This window comes from Tympanuchus pallidicinctus, unplaced genomic scaffold, assembly GCF_026119805.1.
Source record: "Tympanuchus pallidicinctus isolate F22 unplaced genomic scaffold, pur_lepc_1.0 scaffold3, whole genome shotgun sequence".
NCBI classification, from domain to species: Eukaryota; Metazoa; Chordata; class Aves; order Galliformes; family Phasianidae; genus Tympanuchus; species Tympanuchus pallidicinctus.
The window spans coordinates 80,717,826-80,742,537 of record NW_026294747.1 but is presented as its reverse complement, the minus strand read 5'-3'; the positions used below and the strand labels follow the sequence as shown (position 1 = coordinate 80,742,537).

Sequence of the window (24,712 nt, the reverse complement as noted above, 5' to 3'; positions counted from 1 at the left end):
CCTGCTTGGGTTGTTTCCCAAATGCCTCTGGAATGTCTGTTCCACATGAAAGTCCCCAGGGCCGAGGAGTCTGGCTGAAGCCCCAATAAATCTTGTTTCAAGGAATAAATTAGAGTTCAGTTTACTCTTCATAAACTCAAAAAGAAAAGCAATATTTGGAACATGCTGAGATTCATTGCTGCTTACTGGTGAAACATGGTTGCCAAATCCTACGTCTGCCTTCCTTAAAAAAACCCACAAGAACAGACCAAATAAAATAAAACCAAACCAAACCACAATACTTTGGGGGGATGACCACTTTAGAGCACCCCTTAAAAAGGAGGAAACTTGCTGTTTGGAAACCTGATTCTGCACAGAGACAGGGCAAGTGCTTGATTGCAGGTTAAGCCCAAACTGCTGGAGTTCCAGAACCTGCCATAATGCTGCTGTAACATTAAGGACAAGTGACTAAATGATACAAGACAAAGAAGCTTCTGTAAGAGTTACCAAACTCCTCAAATTTGATGAAAATTGCATCTTAATTAGATAATTACATTAATTACAGAGAGCTTTTTCTTTCTATCAGTTCACTTTTCTATCAGTTGACCTCAAGGCACTATCCAAGGGAGGCCAGCCTCATATTTCTCCTGGGGATATGCTAAAATTTAAATCATTTTCTGGCTTCAAGTATGGCTCTGCAGGCAAAGCTGATCACACGTTACCAAGCCAAAGGCAGGCCTTGAGCCTCGGAGATGGGGAATTCCCTCATCAGAAGTGTGAACATTCAGAATCAATCCCTGTAATGCTAAAAGCTTCCCTAGAAATAAACAAAGCTGTCACCATTTAATACAGGGAATAACCTTAGCATAGTGCAACTGCTGCCAGCATCAATGCAGAACAAGGCTGAGATCAAACAGGAAACTCAATGGAAAAAAGAAAGGTGACTTAATTCCGAATTTCCCAAGTGGACCTGGCTGGGGAAGACTAGAAGACAGAATGCAAGCAGAACCAGGACACGGCTGGTGATCCCCATCTCTCTGAAGATGCGCTTCCCTGCCCCATTCAGGACTTGTGCACAGCCCTCCCGCTGCTCCCACCAGCACCCCGATGGCCAGCTGGTTCTGATGTTGAACCCTGAGTTTTGTCTGCTGAGGCAGTTCTGCTTTGTATAAAATCCTTACAGGAACAGGCCCAGTGGCTAGGAATACATTTGCTAGGGAATACATAATGCTTTCAATGGAGTCCCAACTCACTGAATGCTTATTGATGATTCCAAGTGGAGTCAACAGGTGAAATCCCTTCCCTCTGCCTTGTGGTTAACGCCTCCTCCTGGGAAATGGGGAACAGAGGTTCACCTGTCCTGAGGCAGAGGAAGGAGCTGACACAGCGAGGCCCTCAGGGACGTGCTGTAACCACTGTGCCATGGGGCAGAAGGCCTCCTTTCCTTTTTGTTTGCCTTACAAGACTTGCTGTGTCACATCCGTAGACACTGCCCTACACCAGAGGAAGAACAGGGTCTCTATTTGTCCACAGCAGAAAATCCACAGTAAAACAAACATGAAATTGTAGATTGGTGGGAACCAGGCTTTTTATTAAAAAAAGCATTGTTTCTCCAGTGAGGCTGTTGAACTGAAGCATGGGTTGTTCACACAAGCAGGACCCGAGGCAGTTCCTGAAGCAAGACTCGCCACACAGTGCTGCTGTTCAGTCCCCAGATGGCCTAGGATTCCATGTTTGCATTTTTTAAAGATGTATTTTAGAAATACCCTTGCTTAGAATTTAATACATTTTCCCGATCAAGCCAAATCAAAGTTTAGCTTTGTGACTTGGCAGATTGTGTTTATGGCCTCTGGTCACAGCTTTGCTTATAGAAGCATAAATTGTTAAATGGAATATTTACAACTTGTGATTTCCCAAGAGCAAAATAGGGTTCTTTCAGATCTCCTTTCTAAAAAAAAAAAAAAAGAAGAAGAAAAAGAAGAAAGAAAGAAAAAAGGGCCCTGAAACAGACCACCTTAAAAATGAACTTATACTCTTTTTTTACCAGAGGTCCAGGCAGTTTTGATTTTCACGATGTCTTACTGAACCCACTGGAAGATTACAAGCAAGGTAATGATGCACTTGAAAGAAAAAAAAATATATATATCAAGCAACCTAAATCAAATAACTCAGTTGTATATGTGTTATGTAGAGAAATCACCTGCTGCGTACATCCTGCTTGGCACAGATCCTAAGTGGGATAAAATCAGGTTTTCATCCACCTTAAAATGGTAGCGGCCAGTGTCAGAATATACGAGCTCTTGATGTAACAAAGGATACCAAAGCTTATAATTTAAACATTAATCATGCACTCAGCACATGAGGCAGAGGAGGATGACTCAATGGCCCTCAGATCCCAAATATTTTCCATTATTTTAATTAATAAAATAATGCCATTTCCTTTAAAAATGCAAATCACCAATTCAGTACATGCTCTTTTTGGCAGCATCAGCATCCTTCTCTAGGTGCTTTTAATTTCTGTATAAATTATAAAATTGGGTGGAGCTGTGCTCCCGCAGTGTCCTTAACATGCAAAGCATAACCAGAGTGCAGGTCTATTTACGTTGCAGCTGATTTAGCATTATTATAAGAGTATTCCTTCTACAACACCAGATTTAAAAGCAAAATGTGAGCTGACAGCTGGAGATGCTGCATGCCTGTGAGCTGAAACATGGGGTATTTAATATCATCAACAATATATTAATTCTCTCCCTCCACCAGACATATACATGCTGCAGATACCATTTATCCCCTCTAAAAGAAGTACAATATTAACAGGTGATTTTTCCCCTACAGCTTTTGTTCCTCTCTTCATTATAGAAGTCATTTTAAAAAGCCAACCAAACATTATCAATATTATTTGCACTCGGGTAATATCTGCATGCAATTCGTTGCTATAAATATTAATTAATTGGATCACCAATACCCATAATGCAATTTTATTGTGACCTACATGCCCTATGAACCAGATATTTTTTTGGATTCCGTTTTCTTAAAACCAACTGTCAGCATCATGTGATGGAGGAGATGAAAAATGAAAATGAGCGTTCCCGCTGTGCAGGTGAGTGACCTGTGGGAGACAGCTCTGCCTGCCAGGATTTTTACACGTACCATCAGACACAGACCAATTGATTAGATCATTTTATACCCGCCACCAACTAGGCTCAAGAGACTAATTAGAGAGAGTACTGCCTGCGCAGGCACCCCATTGACACCTAATTTGCTCAGCCAAAGCCTTTGGGGAGAATGTATTATCTCTGCAGCTGCACTTCATGCATTTCTGATTTGAGGCATAAGCAAGGAGTACTTCTTCACTCTTTTGAGCAAACTGAGTATATAAGCCCTTAAGTGCTAAATACAAGCAGACAAATTAAATCCAGCCAGCCTCCCATAAATTCTTTTTCCTCTTCAGATCTATATATACATATGTACATACACACACATTTTATATCAGTCTGCAGTATATGTACACAAGCGTGCAAGTAACACATACATATGAGCATGTGTGGAAAGCGTAGGTGCAAAGAAAATGTTTCTATGAATACATGCTTTAGAATATGGAATTACTGTCTTTCTGTGGGAACTTTTATTTCTGTGAGATATAACAGCAAAGCAATTGTTCTAATATATGAAAAATAAATGATCCACAGAACTGTTAGCTCAGGCTCTGAATTATCCCATGGACAAAGCTCAGCAGACTGCTGCCTGTAAAGTTTCTCTGCATATCTTCAGAGGTCTTCAGTGCGCGGCCTAGCTTTGTTGAAAGCTTTTCCTGGATGGACTGCACCTTGTTTGTGGTTCCTAAGGAACACTGTCCACTAAGGCTAAATATAAGATTGCTACAATTGCTTTCTGCTGGGCTTTGGTTTTGTCTAGTTACCCAAGCCCAAAATACACTGGAGAGGTAAGACTTAAGGCTGTCATTAAAAATTTATTTAAAAGGAAAAAAGAAAAAAAAAAAGACACTAGAAAAACTATGGTGCTTTTTTTTTTTTTTTTTTTTTTTTTTTAACAGCTTGAGAAGTGTGGAGGAAAATATTCTTTGCTGCAGGTTGGTATGTGATTCCTCAACTCAAACATCTTGTAACACACAGAGAAAATGGTGAATTTATATGGCTTCTAAAATAGCGCAGAAATGAACATCTCTTCTCTGAGATGTGGTTATAGAGGAATATTTAGGAGTTTAATGAAGATGAATTAATAAGTCAATTTGATTTCAGTTCATGAGGAAGCATGTGTTGATATGGTCAGTTAACTCAAGATTTTGTAGAAAGAGAAGTATTAAAGAAGCCGTAGCTTAACATGGGTGAGATACCAGAGTGGCAAAAACATCAGTCGTAACCTTCTTTGCAACACGAATGTGATTTCCAGTTCTTTTTCTTATGTTGGCACAGTATAAAGAGAGGACATTCTCGCCTTTCACTATTTATACGCACCTTTTAAAATTTGCTTTACATTTATTCCATAACATTAAATCTCACTGAACTTCAGCTGACACCTCTCTGTTATCACGGTAAATGCTGGCTGTTCATAGAACACAATACTGCATGGGATATTTACACATCATAAAAATAACTACTAACAGTCAACAAAAGTAAACCACACTTGACAAATAACTAACAAAGCATTTACTGATGCTTTTGTCTGTTCCCTTTCCTAGCTCTTTTCTACTATGTCACGTTTTATTCTTATATGTGCTGGATCTACCAGACTGTATGTTCTGCCATGGATACTGCTGTATATTCTTTCATACACTGCTCATGTATGAATCAGAATATAGATTCTATATAAACACTTCACTGTCTTCAGAATTTGTTTTCCCACAATTTCTTTTTCCCAGATGGGCTTTGTGCCGATCACTGCAACTCCAGACAAAGTAATTTGCATGAGAAGGTGACCACAGGATCACTGCCTGCTGCCAGAGTGGATGAGGGGATGACCCTGAAAGAGTTGAGTGCTGGATGAGGACTGTGCACCAGTCAGAAAATAAAACATTGGAATAGAAACAGATTTATGAACAAACCAATTTTAGGAGTATACATACACTGAAGTAAACAACATGGCATAACCTTAGTGAACAGCTCAGTGGATATGCAGCTGAGAAGCAGGAAACCACGATCTGACTTTGCTACTGAATATCCCCATAGGCAGTTCACCTTATCCCCCTGCAACTTCTGTTTCGTAACAGAGATTTTGTTTTCCATTCTAGCCTTTGGGTTTAGAATGTCTGCCCAAATGAGTGCCCAATTTTAGTTAAAGCCACCAGCAGTTCAAATTACATAAATACAGTTAAGTTTAACAAAAGAATGTAGTATTAAAACAGCTGCGAACTTTGGTGCTTGTTGAAATCCTTACTTGGACTGTCAGTTTTCCATATTTTGCCTTTGCATATAATAGTAGTCCAAAATGGGAATCCTGCATCACCTAGAACTTTGTGCTCCAACAGGCAAATGTAGGAGGTTGATTCTGCTGTGAAGACTAACCCTTAAACTACACATTGATTGCTAAGTAGCATTTATGCATATCAATAATTGCAAAGCAATCAAGCATAATGTTTTGCACACAGCTCTCTTCAAAATATTATAATTAATTCCTTCATAGTGTGCCTTGCTAGGAAAAAAGGAATACGAGTCCTGACCACTGCTGTAATATTTTATCAACAGTATTCACTTCCAATGACATTTAATAACATGTTTGGTTTCACAGTTGATTTGTAGGTATACCTTAAAGTTTTGAGTGGTTGTGGTAACATCCAAATTAGTTTTCTCCAAGTCTTTCAGCAAAAATTCCTTACTGCCCTAGCTGTCCACAGCTGAAGTTTTTTCTTTGAGTGGAGAACAAAGTCCACAAAGCCTTTTACAATTACCATTTGAATAAGGCTTCACATGAAAAATGGCCAGGAATGAATCTACTACATATCTTCCAGTTTTTGAGAATAAAGCACAGCCCTCTGTGAGTGAGCTTGGGAAAACTAATACTTCACAGACAAAGTTACAAAAATGGCAGTGTTATTGAGCTCAATACAGTTTGCAAGCACAGCCACAGAAACTTTGTTAAAAACAAAAAAGAAATCAGAAAAGCAAACAAACGAGAAAAGCATGCATCATGACCAGAAAAATATTAGTGTTGTTTGTTTGCAAGAATATACTTTTCACTTGTGATTATATGAGTAGAAAAACTGAAAGATGTAATACAAAATCCTCCAGGTTCCAATATACAGGAAACCCAAACAAGCCCCTGCCCATCTCCTCCTTTCCCTCTATTTTTTGATTGATGTGGCGTACCTAAAACACTATGTTTCTAACCCTAATACCTGCAAAAACATCTGCCAAAGTGACTGAATGTGAACTGGATCTACAATGAAAGAACCAAAACTTTTTTTTTTTTTTGCCTGTGTTTGACACAGTGGGATCCTTATCTCAGCTGTAGCACCAGCTCTTTACTCTGAAACAGGTCAATAAATGCTATGCCTGAATCAAATTTGTATACAGTTTAATTAAAATATCTAAAAGAAAGCAAAAATAGTCTGTTAGTTATGGTGATAGACTTCTTCTTGCTGAAGAAGCAAAGAGGCTGGAGGCTGGTACCCTTCCACAATGTCTCATCTTTGTGGCAAAGTCAAGAAATCCCCATTGCCTGTAAAGCTCACTTACTATTAATTCCTGCCTTGCAATTTGTATTCCTGTTACTTCTAATAAAACGGCCCGGTGGCTCCCCCTGTACAGTGGATAAATAGAAGTATCAGAAGTGACATTATGTTAAACCCAGGTCTTCTCAGTGATTCAGTTTGATGTAAACTTATAAATAGTTGCCCCAGCACAACTAGAGGGACTGAAAACTGGTAAGAGAGCATGAAGGAGCTGCCCAGATAGAGCTGAGCAGAATTTTTTTCATGCTGTTCTTGCCTGTAAAGATAAAAATCTTGGAATTACTATAATAATAATCCTTATTTTTCATTAGCAGCACTTCCCTAGTGCATTGCTCATACCAAAGCTTCACTTTCTGAATGCTGAAGCCACCTCAAACCCACAAATGACTAATTATTATCAGGTATCCAGAAACACAGAAAAATCTGCCTTAGCTAGCTATTTAGGGAAGCAGACAGAAGTCACATAATGACCTACTAATTAAAAAGAAAGCAAACTATATTCAGAAGGTCTGGGAATACCCCTAAGATTGCCTAATAAGGATAATCTCCTATGCATGTTTCAAGGGAACAGCAAACAAGACATGGCTGAGAGCCCAAGCATCTAACTACAAGTTTCTTGCATTTTTGGGGGTTAGTTTCCATTTCTTTGCAATACAGATATATTGGTCCACCAACACGTCAGGGAGATGTTAAACAGACTGTGAAGCTTGAAGTTATATTGAATCAGAGCTCAGAGACCTGAGAAGAGATAGAAATGTTTCAGATTCTTTATATGATTTTAGCTTTGGTTGAAGAAACCTAGTGTTCAGGGAGAGCAGACCAGCTAGACCCCAACTCAAATCCATACCATGCATGAAGCTTCCTGACTGCCAATCTCAGGTCTGCCAGTCACTGCTACTTGTCAACTTGAACTTAAACCCTTTTCTGCTATTAGCTGACCAGTTCATAAGTCAGATGTGATGACATGCCTGACTGTCTCACTCCTCTTCCTCCATCCAAATAATACATTCAGAGAAGTTATTCAGAAATTTATTCGTGGTTCTCCCTGTCATGTTTTTTATCCCCATGGTTGCCATAGAGCTATTAGGCTGTATCCTGCTGGAGCAGTCTGCTGGAGAAAATGACGTACAATAGATTAAATGCCTGCCAGATGACTCATTAGCATTCACCTCCTACTGAAAATTAGGCACTACCTCATGCAAAGATTGATGTATCCATATGTTCTTTAAAATAGGGCATTTTGTATACATATAATTGCTAATATTACATATTTCTTTTTGAAAGATAAGTGTTCTTGGAACAAATGTAATGCTTCTCATGCAAACCAGCGCAAAGCAGCAGTGGCACAGTCTTGAAATTGGTGTGGATCATTTTTTTAATCAACTTAAGAGAACCAAAGATATCTTGGAACTTATAGATACCTCTGCAATGGATCCACAGCACTATAAATTAGTTCAGTTCCCAAATAATTAACATTGAGAAAACAACGTGAATGATTATCGTTACCAAAATCGTTGTAGTAGCTTGAAAGTATCTACAGGCAGGTTGGGATTAAGTTATGTTTGTCAGTTGTTCTTTGGAGAAGAGAGTTTGAACGTTCAGGAAAAGGAAAAAGAAGATAGAGGGAAGGCTAAGTTAAGAAAAAAAAAAAAATCACCTATATTTTTTGGTAGTGTTTTTCCTAGAGTTTCTTTTCAGAAAGAGTACTTTTTAAACCAGCGAGCAATTTTTAATTAATCCAGAATGTGGAGTTAACAGCTTTTGTTTTAACCGGACCAAATAGACATCATTACAGTCATATTCTGGATAGCTTAGATCCTTCTAGCTGAAAGCTGCTATTTGTAAGAGCCATCTGGTTATACAGTCTATTTGCTGCTGTAGCTTTTCAGAGACCAAACATCATGCCAAAATGGTCATGTCAATTAAAATAAAACTTTTAGAACAGTACTGCAACTCTTAAGCACACATACAATTAAACAGAACGTAGACCTCACATGCTGAAACACAAGGATCTTTCCCACAATTACAGCATATTAAATGAATGGCAAGATTAAGTAATAGATATATTTAAATTTTGGAATATGTTTCCAAATATCATTATGTCCAAAGCTCTTAAGCTATGTGACCACCCAATCCACAAATGTCATACAGTATGATTGACAGAGAGATCAGGAACTCTTTAGAGCTGACCTTTCCAAGCTTGAATTGTTTCCCAAACTAACAGTCATTAAGACTAGAATGGGGCAGGACAAAAGCACTGGTGTCTATACGGAATATTAGCTGCCTCCATGCTCATTCCACATTGGTTCTGCTGGTACTTCCGATAGCCCTTTCATCTATACAAACCCCTCTTGGAATTATTGCTAAAAATTTATAACATTAGAAACAGTTACTGGCAGCTTCAGGCCAGCTGAACTTTTCCCTGTCAGTTTCATTTTTACATACGAAACCATATGGAGCATGAAACAGATATATTTCCACCGCGTGGTCTGGTCTCTGTGGCATTAAATTGAAAAAACATTCCAGAATTGGCATCTCAATAGAGCATCAACACAGCAGTGAGGATCTCCTGTCTAGTGCATGGAGAGATCACAAAGCAGCTCAGTGATTTTGTTTCTCATAGTTCCCACTCTGGCTGTGGGTAAGAGCTTTTTCCATTTGTATGACTAAGATGCTCAATTATAACATGTGATTTGTGAAACCCAAATTGTGGTTACTTCACATAGACACAATTTTTAGAAAATGTGGAACAACTACATCCTTTGAAAATCAGGCCTCCTTCAGATATCACACAGGCTTTCCCCACAATCCTGATTGTTTTTGAAATATTTGTTTTTACACACATGAGGTTTCATATATGTGGCAAAAACAGCAGATGCCAAATCAGGTGTAACATTCCATGCATTTTATGGCATGCAAGGACAAGGATCACGGTCAGATAGAGGACTAAGAGCTTTTCTTGCAGTACCATAAGCATCAGTTTTCTTGGAACTGCAAGAAATAATCTTTTGTTTTGAAGCTCCATTATAAATGGGGAGTTTTGCATAGCTCATTTAAATAGTTTAAATGGCATAAGGTTAAGAACAGGAAAGCCTTTCACTAAAGGTGGTTAGACCTTTTCAAAGATTTCATATTATTTGAAGCTTACTTTCACTGCATTATTCTGCCTTGGCTGCTTCCCAAGTGGGTATAAGTTAATTAAATAGGATTTTGACCCTCTAAACTCTCTACAAACTGCATCTTTACCTAACTATTTAAATAAATCAGATAAAAAAAACAGCAATGTAGCATAATATGTATTTTTACAGCTGTGGAAAAAACAAGCATGTCTATTAAGCTTATTTGTAAGTACTTCATAGTCAAAGCAGCAGCCAAGAATCATAGATGATTTTAATTAAAATAATTCTGGGTGGGCACATAAATTCATTTACCACAGATTTTCTCAAACTGGAACTTCTCTAGCATTACTGAATAGCATGACACTCCTGTAAGTCCTCATTTGTTCATGGCAACTGAAGTTCAAGCTGCCTGACTAGCTTGTATTCATTTATGAATCAGGTAAATATAACTGGGCTCTATGAAAAATACCAAAGCCATGTGGCTGAAAACTTGTATAGGATAGGAGAGAAGTAAAAGGGAAAACAAAAGGGCAGATAGCAACAGTGCAGAATGATAACCAGCATTTCCATGACACATGCTCTGGGTCTAATTTTCAAAAGAAGGTGGAAAAGATGCACTGGGAGAGTACTGCATAGCTCTCTACAAGCAGAATTCTTGTATGCTTTTGCATACAAACACAGCCTACAATCTCAGATTAATAGACTCTTCTGAAACAGTATGGCCTTCTTTTAATTTTGTCCAGAAACACAATACAATTTAGAAAGATTATAAGAGTTATATGAGTAAGTTAGTACCTAGCTCATTTGTAAAGAATGAACAAAGAATTAACCAAGCGCTTCGTCCATAGGTGATGTGTTCACATCTTGGCATAGGCAGCAACAAAGAGGCTACTGCTGGGGTCAGAGAGGTGATTACATCTCTCGCTCTCAGCAGGTACTTCGTAATTTGGGTTACCATAGAATGAAACCTATTCAAAATGTAAGTCTTTGGTTTGATACGTTAACAGTGATAGAACCTAACTGCCTTAGTGATGCTTGATGCTCTAATTTAGTAGTCATTTGATAATAGATGCACATTCAAGAGTGCTTGATTTGGATCTGACTGCAGTTCGCTGACTGGGATGGATTTGTCCATTTCTCTGTACTTCTCTGAACTCATCATCTCTGCATTACAAGCAGGCAGACACCACAAAGTCATCTCAACCCTCTCACTGTAGGAGCAGAGAGGAGGAGACCTGCCCAACACGTCAGACCTTCTGAGGTGAATGATCATAGATCATAGGGTCTCACCAGCAAGATTTCTCTTCTCCCCTTTTCAGTATTCCCAAAACAAAGGATTCTAAAGTAAGAACTAGCAGTAGTGTATGTTAAAAATTAGGAAAAAAAAAAAAAAAAAGTGATCCAAAAAAGGCACTGAAAATTACAATAAGTAGTTTGAAGGAATGTCAACAGCCTGTAACTCTCACGTATCAGAACATTTTTATCCCCATAAGTAAAGGCTACAATAACGGTACTGTAAACTCAATGAGATACATACTCTGTACTTTGAAAGAGCTTTGCACAGAATTATTTTAATTATTTTCCTCATGTAGTAAGTGAAGGCTGAAAAGGAGATTTTTGAAATAAGAAATGTTATTGTTAACTCACTAATAACAGCTTAGGGTCTTGGGATTAGTATGGTTTCTGAAATACCTTTTGGCTTATTTTACCTAATGGACGAAGTTGTGGTATCCCTTTCACATGGATTTTAATGTAAGGCACCAATACTTCCTTTATGCAGAAGTACAATAGACAACACTGGACACTTGTATCATATCCTGGAAAATTTTAGAACACCAATATTTGAAACAGGGCATTTTTATTAATTCAAAGAAGTTAATTTTTCATTTGTAAATGCCTAAGAAGTGATTAAGTTTAGAACTGATGTATAACGTACACAGAACATTATTTATTTTTAGAATATAAAATACGTATTCCCACTGTTCTGAGAAAATACTTATCCTTAAGAGTCAAAGTAAGGGTTTGATTTCTCTTCTTTGATTCTGGAGGCCCCTTAGATGAGAGGGTTATGCAATTCCCTATGTTGCTTCTGTCATTCAACCTGCATATGGCTTGCAACCAACAAAGTAGCTAGGGGCGATAGATAGCAATACTTAGGCAAAGATGCTAGAAGGGATCTCAGGAAAAAGCAGAGGTGACAGCAAAGGTGCTGAGCAGGCCAGGGCAGGGCAGAATAGAAGGACAGACTGCAGCCAATGCCAGGCAGCAACACCGCTAACAAATGATGAGGTATCACAGCAGAAGCTGCTATAATATGCAAATAGATTCTTACCCTCCAGGCCCGTATGTCATCACACCAAGCTAAACTGAAGCTGCCTGCTAAAACGGGCAATTTCACATGAACTTGGCAGGAGAACTGCCAACACAGGGCTTGTTTTCCACTGCTGCCACCCACTCTGCTAATTCAATTTTGCTTCCTGATTTGCTTTTAAATAATAATGAACAAAGCAGATGGGAGGGGAAAATGTTCCTGGCAGTTAAGTGAGCATATAAGTTAGGCTCTTTGCTTTTCATGTATCTTGTGCAAACTAGGCTCCAAATGCGATGTCAAGTGAGTAACAGTGGTTAAACAAGAAAGCCAGGATTTGCCATGTTCTCAGTCATTCAATCTCTGACCAGGACAGGCAGACAAACAAAACAGGCAGAAGGATAACATGTTGAAAGAGAAAGCAGCACCTTTCATAACATTTAACTTTTATACGCAGAGGGATGGACAACTCCTCTTCCCATCCTCACAAATACCAATTATTCTTTGGGAGGGTGAAAGGAATTAAACTGCAGAATAACATTAAAAATAGCTTTCAAGTCAAACCCCTAATAATCAGTACAGGCACCTATTGCTGGCTCCTTTTTGACAAAGAGAGGGGAATCAGGCTGAAGCACCAAATTATGTGATGGTAAAAAAAAAAACCCAGAAGACTCAGAAAAGCAGATGGCAGATGGCAAAGAGCATACAGTCAGGTGGCTGCACGTCTTTTCAGCAGCAGCAATAGAAACTATTATTCCTGGGTCACACAACATTATTTCCTGTCCAACAAACAGCAGGTAAGCTTGTTTGCACAGTGCATAGTGTTTTCTCCTGTGTCAGCCTGACACAGAGGACAATCACCTCCTACTGCTACTGACTGGCCTCACACTGTGGGTTGAAAGGTACGAATCCTACAGACAACAGATCTTGACGAAGGTGAGAGAAGGCATTGTTGTGATTCACTACACACAAACTTTCTTCTGCCAACCCTTTAGTTTCTGAAAGCTTTGGATGTTAAAAAAGCTTGTGCAATGTTGTGTCTATTCCTTCTAAATCTATATTATGCATGCTTTTACTTATGGTTATTTCTTCCCCCATAAGACCTTTGACATATTCACTGACCAAACTATATGCCTCTTTTGTAAGACAGTGAGTTTTATTGAAAATTAGACCCACGACTCCTTTATTTTGGAAGCTGGAAGGCTTCAAGTAATTGGAGCAGGAGACAAGAAAGAATTTCATTAGATGAATGCCTAGAAAACTGCGTTTGAGTCCTGTTTCTGCCAGAGCTCCAATGTGATGCTAGAAAAATTATATCCCAGCTCCTACATGATGCTAAGGAATTTATATTAACCTATTTTATGATTTTTTTTTTCTAATAGGAATTTGGCAACTCAAATTTTCCGTATAATACAAGATGGTTCCTGGTTTGGACTACTGATACACTGAGCATTCACTGCTGCAGCTGAGGTCACTGCAGAATGAAATTCAATCTGAACACATTAAGCACTAAAAGATGCTAGGAGCTCTGAGAAATCAGGCAGGAAAAATTGATTTATTTTTAACAATTGTCATTTTAATACCTGCGCCTCAGCTCCTGGTGTGTAAAATAAACACCCCTGCACCATCTCAGCTCATGGATGCACTGTGAGGGTAGCTTCCCTGTGCTGGGAAGGAGCTAAGATATAATGCATCACAAAAAGCCTGACTGAAATTAATGATTCTTGTATATGCAGTCTATGGATATTGTAGCCATAATGCACAGGATCAAATGCTGAATTATGAAAATGAAAATAAACATTAACTATCTTTCAATATTTGCAATCTATTATCTTGCAAAAAAAAAAAAAAAAAAAAAAAAAAAAAAAAAAAAGTGATTTTGAAGTCCCAAAGAAATGATAGCATATCATCCTGTAAATGAAGACTGTAGATGCATAAACATCTGGAAGAAATTAAATATGAAACCTTAGTTACTTTTTCTTAACTACTGTTTGAATTTGCCACTTTTTAAAAGTTTTCAAGACAGATGCGTTAGGAGAAAAGAGTACTGCTAAGAACTAATGGATTGTTTATCTTCCCACTTAGTCACAAACACGATGATGAGATCTGTAATATAAAACACAACCCTGGCTCAAATTTATTATCAGCTTCTACTTCTTTCAAATGAAATCTTGCGTCTGGTTTGATCTTGCAAGACCACAGTAATTTAATTTGAGGCAGTAGTCTTTGACAACACAGGATAACATGTATTCCATTGTGTCAATTTTCTGATCTTTGTTTTCCATCTGATGTAGCTATTTCACTGTATGGCTTCTAAAAACTGGAATAATTTTATACAGGCATCAGTACCGGCCTACTCTTTATACTAATTAAATTAGTTTCCTGTTGAGTAAGTAAAATACTGGCAGTCAGGAATAGTTGGGGAGACAGCTCTGAGGCTTAAGCACTGAACCATGAACTTTCCAGTTCACCACAATATTAAAAGAGTAGACTCTTGCTGACAGTATGGGGAATGAAAGAGCATTCAGTTAAGATATTTGTTCATTCCTGTTCATGAGCTACCAATCTTCTAAAAGACAGATTTCTAAAGATACAGCTTGTATTCCATGTTATAGAGTTAACCAAACAAACACATTATTTGGTTTGAAAATGTGCACGGCAGTGTTGAAACTGAATTTGAACTTCACATCTAATGGGTCAAAACTCAGAGGGGAGAAAAAAACCCAACAGCCACACAATGGCCCAGTCTCATCACAGGCTCCTTGCCTCCATCCTAACAATCACAGAAGTGAAAATTGATACAAGGCACAGATCTTTGGCCCAAGCACCACACAAGTGGTGCTGATACCTTGAAGGATTAGGGCAAGAGACATCGCGTCTCTGATCTTCTATTCTAGTGCCTCTCAGCAAGTGCTGCAGAGTTTGCTATATGGGTAAACAAGGCATAAGAGCAAAGCAGCACACACAGAACATGAGTGGGACGTCTAAATATCCATCCTTACTTCAGTTTCATTTTCCCTTGTAATGCAAGAGTTCTTAAAGCATTATACATTGTTTGCATTAAAATATACGTGCTTACTACAGTACATGTATACTGAGACCTTGTGTGCATATATTTAGCTTAAAGCTAATCTCTGAGTAAAAGCTCCTTCTGAAAATAGAGATTTATAAAAAGAAACACTGATAAACCTTTAGCTACAGGGACTGGTGGTCACTGGAAAAACAGCGCTGCAACACAAAACCTGTGTGATTTTGCTGATCACCCCATAAATCTTCCTTTGTCCCCTGAGTTTAAGTTTTCAGCCAAGAAAAACAACATTCTTCATAAAATTAATGAAAACAAGCTGCTCTTTGCCTACAGAAAAAGATTTTTCTTAATTACATTTTTTGCTTTGAATCATATATCCTGTAGTTTGATTAAATCCTCTTAGAAGTCAACTAAAAATTAGAGCTTTGCAGCGTGAACCTCAAAGGTGGTGTTTACTTGGAGAATATAAACCCACTGTGCCTTTGGAAGTGGATATTTAAAGCAAGAATAAGAGCAATATGCAGGACAGTTTTTATTATTTTTATTATGTCACTGCATAAATTTATTTTCAGGGCTTAAAGTTTTCAGAGAAATACGATCTGGCCAATGCATTTATTAGAAATAAATGGGCTGTATAAATGAATGTAGATAAAGCAAGAATACTGGAATTCTGGTTAATCCCTTGAGGCAGTAAATCAGGATTTCTAAAGCACTTAATGCAAAATATCTGCATCAAGGGGTTAAATATATAAAATATGAAAAGTCAAAGACAAGAACTAGATTAAAAGGTTACATGGAGACAGTGCTGCAAAAAATGGAGCCAACTACTGAATAGACATCCAACAGACATTTATTTAGGTTCACTGGCTGCAGCAGCCGCTGGCATACTCTAAATGAACTCATACAACAAACAAAAATCGAATTCTAGTGACAGTCTTTGATCATTTTTAGTACCAAAGCAGAAAATTTCCTTGTGAGAACCAACTACATAGACATGATTGAGCTAACACAACTAATTGCCCTGACTGAAAACCCTCACTGACTCCTTACAGTCCCAGCAGTCCAGATGAGCCTCACGCCCTTCCTAGCAAACAAGACAGCAGACAGTGAGAAGACATCGCTCATTAATTTAAACACTAATTGAATCAGTTCCTATTCTCCTAAAAATCTCCCTTTGCTCAAGGGTGAAACTAGCTGAAGAACTATGGCTTTGCCAGGCCTGTGTCACGTTCCATCCATGTCACCCAGCTGCCTACTCTTACAGCCCTTTTCAGCTCTCAAGTACAACAGTGTCCACTGGCTTCAGCATCACTATGCCCATACAAGCCATGAGGGAAGGTGCTTATACAGCTGATATCCATCTTACTTCTTAGAAAGTTTCCACACATGCAAAGCGTTATCACCACTAAACTACTTGCACTTTGAGGTTTATTTTTCCCTAACAAAACTATAGGCTGAAGAACAATTTTCCTTTCACTCTAGCTAGCGATGTTTTCATATACAAATGTATTTTAAAATCTTGTTTTTATGTACTAGGAAGATCAAATTAAAGAAAAAAAAAAGGCAAAAAAAGAAAACAAACAGACAATAAAACCTAAATACTTTGACCAACAAAAAATTAAAGTATTGTTCATACAAACACAATCTTCCCTTTGATTCTCTATACAGATGATTATTTTTAACACAACTGCAACTATATCCCAGGACTAGTAAGAGTTTGCTCTCAAGCCCAAGAGTGCACATTTTTGTAAGGTATAAAGCAAGAAGACATACCTTGATACATATATTCCTGCTTTCATGCACATGCATGGGTAAATTTGAACTTCACTTTTGTATTACCATATGAAGACTGCAGCCCTGATCCTTTAAGGGGCTCCATGCAAAGAAACCAGTACCAACACAGGGCTTGTTTGAAGTCAATGTGGTTTTCCCAGTGGGAGACAGGAAGAGACAGGAATTACTGAGTTAAAGTTGTGTATTAATATTCTCAACATAAATTAAATTCTTGCAGCTAAAGCAATAAACTGAAATCCTACTATGAATCAATACTTTTTAGTTCTTTTGGGAAGACAAGTGACCTTGATCCTGCCTCTGTCATTCTAAGCTTAAAATTTTTAATTTTTAAGGGAAATGTAGTCCAGATTGAAAGAAATCCTGTTCCCCATGCTGGCATCTCCAGAAACTTCGCTTGCTTCAGTAGGTCTTAATCACATCCCTAAAACTAAATATTTGTTCAGCTACATTCCTAAATTGAGGTTTGTATGAACAGGAGATGAAAGGAGACTTTTCTTTGTATGACAAATTATAGTACTCATCACTTTTGTTCAGCAAGGTCGTATCAAATACCATTTCACAAGTCAAGTAATATCTTAAAATTCCTGTGAAGAGACGCAGAAGATTACATTCTGCATTTCTGTTTGGGACAAGGCTGACAGAATCCAGTAAAGCCCGGAACACAGTTCATATGACCTCGTTATACCTTTTAACCTAAATTTGATAGCACAAAAGTGAGTTTCAAACACTGTATTTTCTTCCTTCTCCCACCTCTATTTTTTTTACTGTTAAAGATGCATGGCTACATTACAGTCAAAATCATTAAAATGTACATTAAAATTAACTTCCACTTTATCCCTTGAGAGCTCCGGTACCTTGAAAATACTTTTTAACAAGATCTTCCACCCTGTTTTATTTAATGTTGTTACCTCTCTATGGAGAACCCATATCACCTAGATGGTGTCAAATGTTGGCCCTGCTGAGCAAGCTTTAGGCCATCTTCTCACTTGTTATTTAGCCTCTTGATTGTCACTGATGCACAGGAAGAAATTACAAAAAAAAAAAAAAAGAAAAAAAAAGAAAAAAAAAGCCTAGGGAATGGTTAACAGCTACTATTTTAAGTGATTATACTGATATAATTAGCTAATGTATAAAAAAAAGTGTGAACTATGAATTGTGCTCACTATGCACACATTTTATTTGTGGAAAGTGGCTATCATGATTACCATACATATGCCAAAATTCATTGGAAACTATTCTTTTCACAACTTAGTTTTGCAGTGACGCTTGAAAATACTACGCTAAGACAACAGACAAGAACATGGAAGAAGCAAATACTGAACAAAATGACACTTTTATCACTAATTCCACTCATCTCACAAAGCTGATACATTTACTCCCATGGGTCTGCATCAGTGTGGGAATGCACAGGGAATATGCTATCACAGCATTGCTAATTCATCTGTATTTGACCTCTCAGGAGCAGTTTGTGTCATTGTGGAGTGGAAGCGCTGGTAAAACATTTGTCTAGATAAAAGACCTCAAGCAGTTAACCTGCTCAGCAGAGGCAATGCAACCAGGCACCAGGATAATGACCTCTACCCAAATGGGGAAGGTACATCAGTGTCATACCATGACAGCAAGACAAAGGATGATGGTAGCTCAGCAGGAAAACATTAGCAGTGATATAACTCTTGGTACTGTATGGGAATGAAATGCCTTAACAAGTACAATAGCAACCTGTTTTTACCTAACAGTGATTTACAGTTTTGGTATTTAAAAAAAGCAATTAATTGTCTTTTAAGCTCCCGCTTTCATTCCATTTTGCTTTTTCCTAAAAAAATCCTGATAAGAGTAAATCTACCGTGTGGGTAAAAGTTATCATTCAGATCAAACCAGCTTTTCAATTTGATACGTGAACTGCAGGATGGCTGAGTTTGTCTTACTTCAGTCAGTTGTGACACCATTCTCTAGCTCAAACTAGAAGAACCTGATGAACCTCGTTCAGCGAGTCCAACCTGTCCCAACAGACAGATTAACTACTTTTTTATGCAGATTATTTAGGTTTAGGATGCCTTTTGTTGTTTATACTGAACTCTTCTTTTTTTAAAGAGAGACACTGTGTCACATAGCCATTATTTTTGTCATAGAGAATGCCTTGAATACTTAGCTACTGCTCTTTTAGCCCCACACAAAAAGTTCTGGCTTATAATTATTTATTTTTAAAGTAGTAGCATGATCAGACTTGCATGTTTATCTAAAGATCTTTACTTTATGAGAGTGATTTTAGTCTGTGAGGTTTCCTCTACACATGGTAGGCAGCTGTCAGAAGCAGTGAGCAGGGCGAGGGGTCACCACAGCTGCTCTGCTAAATCACAGGGTTCCATCAACATCGCAGAAATCCTGCCGAGTGGGAGCTGGGAGACCATGGATTAGAGTGCACTGGAGTGTGTATATAAGGTCACACCATGTCTATCAAAGTGATATCAAACTGGTATGCCGTACAATACATTTTACTGTGTTCTGTGTTCAAAGAAAATAAAAGGAAAATGGACATGTGTGTAGCAGACCACAGTTCAATACAAAATTTCACACTGTCCTTTCAAACAGATAGATTTACTAAGTTCACAAAGATGTGATTACATATACATAGTGGAGATGTGTTGATCAAGAAGTGCATTTCATAAATTCTACAAGGTAAACATGAATTAAAGTAGCTCTCATTAATTAAATAGTAGATTAAACTATTCAGAGAAACATTCTCTAAGTGCCTTTCCCTCATATACATAAGACAACTATAAAATACTATAAAATACTTAGTGATATCTCCTCATTAAACTTCACTTTTATGAAATAAGTAACCTTATCATCTTAAGATAATACTCAGGCTAGGCTTGACAGGTAGCAAACACATAGTTTTGAATTGTGGGTTGACAGAAATCACCCTCAAACCTGCTTGTTTCATAGGACAGCTACAAGACTTTGCATGCTTCATCTGTCATGTAGACGATCCACAGAATTGGTGTGTGTGTAATTCCCATTGTTAGGATGTTTCAACCAGAAGCACAGAACTATGTTTCCTGACCAAAACGAAAAAAACCACAAGATTCAGAGCTCACATCTTGCATGAGGACAGAAGGAAATGGGTAGGGCTACAGAGAATTTGTTTTGGCTGAAGCATGGAACAAATGAGATGACTAGACACTAGACAATGTCTTGTACTTCTGGCAATCTTATGCAAGCTGAAAGTTGGTAGAAGCATTGAGACAAGAAGGTTTTATCAAACCACATCTGTCTGCAAAGTTAAAACGTTGATGATGCCATTGCAAAATAGTTTCCACAATTTTATAATTACTGGCAATCACTTTCTGCAATAGGAAAAATGAAAATAGGTGCAAAGACACTGAAAAAGCATCTTGATTAGAAACTATTTAGTTGTGAGGCATGAACTGTTGAAAGAATCCAAATTCTATGATTTAGGAGAAAGTCACCCAAATATCTGAGCCAACAGATACTTTTTCTCTGTGAAGTTCTGAGGTTTTACTACTTAATCTGGTTCTGTGAGGTAGCCATGATGGGCAAGTGGACCACTTCAATTGCTAAGCTTGGCAAAGTTCTCAAAGTTCGCAAAAAGAAAAAAAAAATTACCACCTTAAGCAGAAGTAAATTACAAACCTCCTTTCCTCCTTCCCGTAAATACCAACACCCACTTGCTCAGTAAACCCTTTAATCTCTTCGTCACAAAACCCTTCGTGCCTGGCATTCACTCACACATGCATCCGCAGTTCTTTTTCACAGCAGATTACCATCCTCGCCTGTTCATTGCTCAACCTTTCTGGACAAACACATCCTCAGTTTACTTTCAGGCATCCTCCTCCACCTCACTTCTACCTATGCCAAAGCCCTGTCCTCTTAACCACTGCCCAAGTACATCTGAGGTGCCAAGAGATTTTTTCTCAGCCATTGGAGCTCAGGGTGGGGTCTTTCCTTCCTTTGGATTTCTCCAATTTTGTTTTGTTTTAAGCAGAACATTTTGATTCTGAACTGTTTCTTCCTGGGAAAGGTTTACACTGGACAAGGACAAGATGGTACAGTTGAAGAAAAATGCAGACAAATCTTCCTGGCAGTGCCAAGCCCTTTCCTCAGCTCAGCTGCTGCTGGCTGGGGATGGCCTCCAAACTCTGTGGCTCTTTGGTCTTGGATAGTTAGTGGCAAAAATGAGAGAAAGAAGGAAGCTTCCCATGGCTCTCAGCCCTGTGAGTACTCTTCTAAGCCATGGTCTTGCGGAAACAGACATATACACACCAAAAAAAACCTTATTCAAAAACAAAAACAAAGAAACACTCTTCAAATGCTACTTTATTCACATGTAAGAAAATTAACTTATTTCAATGGAAGAGTAGGTTTCTATTTTTTAATTTTTTCTATAATTTTCAATCCCTCCTAAAAATTGCTCTTCATCAGAGAACAAACATGCCAAAGATATTGGAAGGAGCAATGAGTTGTAAGACAAACTATACACATAACATAAAAACAAACAAAAAAACCTTTACACCAACATTATCAGAAATTCTGTCACCAATTTCACTTTGAAATCCTCTCTCCCCCTCCTCTAGTGAGAAAGCACCATTTGGTAAATACTCCTTTAGCCTGAAGAGCACAAGTCCCACAGAGACAGTGTTATATGGTATACCAAGCCAGTTGTGCCACGTTTCTGGGCACAATTTCTGGGATGAACATTTCCCTGTGTTCTGTGGGTCATAGCAATTTTTCTATAGGACACATCAGCCAGCTACATAATCAATACATGCAGAGCTGAAAGCCTCGAGAGTCATCTGGTAAACATTATAATTACATCTGAAACACTGTAATTAAGACCACGCTGCACTACAAGTTCCACAGAACCAGCAGACGAGGGGATGACTCAGACCAGCCCTCTGCCCAGCTCTTTGCCTGGACTGCAGCACTGGCTTCTGCAGGCTGAGCTGGGAACAGCCGTGCAGGCTGCATGCCGGCCCCGTGGGCTGGCCTTGACATCAGTCCGTTGTGGGGCACACAATTCAGAAATCTTCCCTGTGGCACGCTGTCAAGCTTTTATAAGTAACAGCAAATCAGCCAAACATTTCACAGATCAGCTGCCACAGTACAGCCTAAATGAAGAAGTCTGTAATTAGCATTACTAGTTTAATAAGAACTTTTCAATAATTCTATATTAAAAATGTCCTGGTTATAATTATTATGTTAGGCTGGTAACATAATTACGTATATAATTATTAACCCATATGAGAAGATTAGGGCAAACAGCAGCTAGCTTATAGCAGTTAGCTCACAATTAGCTCATAATGATTTCATTATTTGGCACACTGTTTTCTACACAAAGCTCTCATGATTTCTTTTCTGAAATTACAGAGAGAATCGCTGATTGAGAATCTCTGTGTGAGCCTGGAATTTATGCACTTGCTTCACTGCAAAGTAAATAAAACTAAAGTGTGTACTTACACGCACATGGACCAGGCCCACTGAGATTTTTAGGACAAAAATATTCAGGCTTTCAAAACAGAGATACAGCCACTAACAAAATAATCTCTAGCTGCAAACCAGTTTTTCCTTCCCTTTATAATAACTTAGGAATGAAACAAATATTTTTTAAAGCAATTTTCATTTTTTCAATAGATTTTTAAAAGTCCTTTATGGTCCCTACGTGTTTGGTTTGTTTTTTTTACAGAATGCATAGCTGTGCATTTGGCAACCATTCTAAACATTCTGGTTATACTTGAAAAAAATATAAAGCTTTTATCAGCATCCTTAGAAAGATATAAAATATTACTTATACACATTTAGAATATTTTCAGGAAAATCCTTACACCGCACTCTTCATGTTTCCCTTTCTTATTCCTGATAATTTCATCCCCGTCTCTTCACTGATTTCCCTATCTGCTCTTCTACTTTGGCAAGAAACACTGCGTGTCTGAGAGAGGTGGTAAGAAAAATAAAGTCTTGTGGTGACAGAGCTTCTCTGCATGCTGACTGTGCAAGACATGGCCTCTAAATAATTCAGTTTGGGACCAGAAATGGCCACGCTATGTAAATAAAAATAACTCAACTCGGAGGTCAAATGCTCCACATTCCTGAGAACTCACAATCAGATCTCTGTTGCAACTTCTAAGTGGAATTCCCACATTTTGAAATGGGTTCATCATTTGCTTTCAACTATGAGTAAGAAAGATTAGCATTTATAGAACTCTATTGCACCCCAACAGCTGCTATTGTAGATTATTTGGGAGTTATTTGATTTTCTTATACATTTCAGTTTTTCCATAAAGGGAGCTTATAAATAGGAGTGAGACTTTTTACATGGTGCGATAGTGATAGGAAAACAGTTTTAAACTAAAAGAGAGGAAAGGCAGATGAGATCTTAGTAGGAAATTCTTTACTCAGCAGGCAGTGAGGCACTGGCACTGCTGCTCAGAGAAGCTGTGGGCACTCTATCTCTGGAGATGTTCAAGGCCAGGTTGGATGGGCTTTGTGCAGCCTGAGCTGGTGGGGGCAGCTCTGTCCACAGCATGCAGTTGGGACTAGGGGGGCTTTAAGATCCCTTCCAAAGCAAACCATTCTATGACTCTGTGATTAATTTCACATTTCCTGGTAAGAAAAGTTGAGAGGTAGAAGAACCACACATAATACATTTATTAGAAAAGTAAGATATCTTAAAAGAAAAACACTTCATACACAGCATAGTGGTAGAATAAGAGTCAGAGGTGTTATCTCTAGCCTTCAGGGTGTTAGAGATGGTACTACTAGAGTGTTAGGCACAATGCTATTAATCAGAAAAGACAAGGCAAGAAAAAAGGTATATTATCCAAAGAGAACAGTGAAATACCATGCAAACATATATTTCATGTTTGCACATCACATATACATATAACTATTTTTTTCTTAAGTATATAAACACCAGCCCATTTCCATTTCAAATCTTACACTTCAGACAAACCCAGCCCCAGAAGTGCAGTAGATATTCTGAAACTCCCTGTGAGCTCTGCCCTCCCTCTGGGCGCATGCAGGCCTCCCTGCCTACAGCTGGTACATGAGGGCACTTCCAGCCCCTGGGGAGGAGAGGAGCTCTTAGCATAGCTCTTTCTGGGCCGTACAAGACAAAGGTTGATGACAGCAATAGGAATGATACGCCCATAACAAAGGAACTGCTTATTTTAAGTCCACAAAATACAAGCTCACATTTATAAATATGCGCTATTTAGCATGCAAGTTCTTTTCACCTAGATAAAGCATTTCTTTTTTTTTTTTTAAACTAACTTTCTTAGGTTTGGAAGCAAACCAAATGTGAATGTGAAGTAAAACTCCAAAAATCCAGCACAACTCTGGCCAATGGCAACGCTGTTATTACAGCCCCAGCTTCTGCTGGATCTGCCAGAATGAAGCTGCACGGGAATGGCTGACGAGCAATCACAAAAATACCTTTTTCCCCACTGTCCCTCCAGAAGATGGATCAAATAACTGCTGCTCAGCTGTCTGTCTTTTAAATAAAAATATTTTAACCCCTGTGTGTGTCTCAGTGTCAGTCTGGGGGTGTTTTTCCTCCATTGTTTTGATTTCCACACTCCCAGCCTTGAATCACCAGGAAGCACTGCGGTGATAAAAGGTCAGCTGTTCACAAAATATACTCGTGCCCTTTAGGTAAAGGAAAAGGTGTGCCCAAAGGATCTCATAACTTCTCTTCTCTTGTTTAGCACAAACAAAAACTGTCAGAAACCAGCAATTATACAGATCAGACAGAAAAGTGGTAGAAACATACCACTATT

At 38.3% G+C, this 24,712-nt stretch overlaps 1 protein-coding gene across 5 annotated transcripts in view; it reads right to left on the bottom strand.

The window, feature by feature from the left end:
• Positions 1 to 24,712, bottom strand: part of CDK14 (cyclin dependent kinase 14) — a 306,835-nt gene that overhangs the window by 5,635 nt on the left and 276,488 nt on the right. The window lies entirely within an intron of this gene.